Raw genomic sequence first — 2332 nt, forward strand, 5'->3', positions numbered from 1 at the left:
GGCAGGCTTTCAAGAGAAACTTTCCCTTAAAAACAGGGAACCAAACAGCCCCTTAGGGAGTTCACCATGCAATGTCATATATTAGCGCTCCTAAGTGAGGAAACAAGCAGTGCCTAATAAGAGCTGATCCATTATTAGTATGTAAGAAAAGGAGGATTATGATTTAAACTATTAGGGGCTGTTTGGTTCGTTTCCTTGATATAGAGAAATGCAATTCCATGTAAAGAAACACAAGTTTTGAGTTTTTCAAACTTTTCCAAGAAATAGATTGTTTTGTTTTGGTTCGCACATAAAAAATGGTGGGAAACCAATGTATTTATTTTTCTTGTGTTTGGTTCGCATAGAAAAAAAAAGAAAACTTTTATAAACAAAGCAGAGAAGGAAAAAAAATCTGACGTGGCAGAGTTTTTATCAATTTCACTTGGTTGGGGAAGGAAATCGAAGAGGAAAAAAAATCTTAGTTGGCGGCGATTTCAGCAGAGTTTTCTCTCTTTCATCCGAGCGAACCAAAGCGGCACAAAGAAATGGACGGAAACAAAAAAAACTGACGTGGAGGGCTAAAAATCTGACGTGGAGGGGTTTTCTGAGTTTTCCACCCCTTATAATAGCGAACCAAACAGCCCCTTATTTTCAAAAGAAAAGAATAAATGACATGACGGAGTATCGTCATACTAACAGAAACATATATTTTTAATCTCTCAACTCGAACTTAGTTACTTGCATCAAATTAAGATGATCATGCTCATTTTATACTATAATTACAAAAAATTTAGAGCAATAATGCGTTTAACTAGAGGCAATAACTCTCTCTCAACATCAACATGAATGAAACTTAAAAAAAAAAAAGAGAGTAGATGAACATGTTCAAGTGAATTTCTAGATAGGGCCGATCTTGTAGAAAATTTTAGGACACATTTTCTTGTAGCCTTTTCAATTGATCTTGTCAGCGACATAAAATACAGGTCTAATGTTTACTTTTAGGGGTTTAGTGCGATTTTGCAGGGGAAAAAGAATATACAGATGTTTAAAGTTGATTAGAGAATGACGTGGAAGTAATTAGTGGTCTACCAGTTATAGTAAAAAGAGAAGGCTGCTGATATCATTTACGTTACTTTTTTCCATGTTAGCGCATAACATTTTAAGATTTTGAAATTAGTCCCTCAAATCACTAAAAATTGCTTCGACTCTTATATTTTATTTCAAAATTAGCCACTCAAATGATTGCAATTCCTATCAAGCCCCCCAATTCCTAAGACTTACAGTTAGATGGACCTAATTGCAATTTCAATGATTTAAGGAACTAATTTCATTTAGGATTAATTCACATAATCTATGAGCTTTGGGGTTTTTCACATAAAACCCTTTTCAAGCAACTTGCCTCCCTCTCCTTAAATTTAAAGTTTTCGATCCCAAGAAAATTTCGTTCGTTTTTATTTACAAGTTTCGTGTGGGGAGGCTGTTGAGAAAAAATTCGAAGTTTTAAGGAGAACAAAAGCGGCTGCTGATAGCGATCACTTTCGTGACTGACTGTCCCTCCCACTAATCAACGCTCAACACAATCTCACGTCCTTTTTGACCTTTATTAACAACCCTTCTTCTTTATTATAATAACTAAAAAACTACTAGACTCTAGAGAGAGAGAGAGAGAGTGATTATCATCAGCAATAAAAGAGAAGCATATTTATGAATCCCTTTCTAAAGGATTAACAAAAAAGAAAAAAGAAAGTCAGTTTCCTCGTTGATTCTAATGGAAGAAGCAAGAACAAAAAATATATATATATCGCCTTCTATCATTTTAAAACTTTAATCTTTAACCTTCACTCTCTCTCTCTCTCTCTACCCCCTCCTTTTCTCTCTGCCTTTGCGTTGTTTCCTTTGTCTCTTTGTTTCTCTCTCCTTCCACTTGTGCTCTCCCCCTCTCTCTCTCTCTCTAGAGATCTAAGGTTAGCGGAAACTTAGCAGCTAAGCCTCGGCCTGAATCCGAATCCAGGGCCTTTTCGAGGTAAGCTTCTCTACGTCTCTATGGATTTCAAAGATCTAGCAGGAGTTCGGCCATTACTTACTTTTTCTATATTTTGTTCCGCGGGGCTCCCGGAGAGCTCGCTCTCCGGTTTGATTCCTCGCATTGAGTTCTTTCAGATCTGAGTAGGCACTGGATTTTTTTTTTTTTTGGAATAAAGACTTGGTGTTTCTGTTTGGTGGATTTGGGAATTTTGAGGAAACAATTTAGTTGGGTTCTTTTTCTAAGTTTTATTAAGCAGGGGCAGGTGAGGGGTAGAATCTGTACTTGTTTTAATCAATATTCCTAGTGTTTTTTTTTTGAGTTGGTTGT

General features: G+C 36.2%; 1 protein-coding gene across 3 annotated transcripts in view; it reads left to right on the plus strand.

The window, feature by feature from the left end:
• Positions 1833-2332, plus strand: part of LOC109834207 (protein STRUBBELIG-RECEPTOR FAMILY 3-like) — a 19762-nt gene continuing 19262 nt past the window's right edge. The window contains exon 1 of one of the 3 annotated variants that reach the window (XM_020402168.1): positions 1833-2002. The gene's annotated coding sequence lies outside the window, so the exon portion shown is untranslated. The remainder of the gene's footprint in view (positions 2003-2332) is intronic. The other 2 variants (XM_020402167.1, XM_020402169.1) reach the window with 2 other exon arrangements.

Source organism: Asparagus officinalis, chromosome 3 (assembly GCF_001876935.1).
Source record: "Asparagus officinalis chromosome 3, Aspof.V1, whole genome shotgun sequence".
Lineage (NCBI taxonomy): Eukaryota > Viridiplantae > Streptophyta > Magnoliopsida > Asparagales > Asparagaceae > Asparagus > Asparagus officinalis.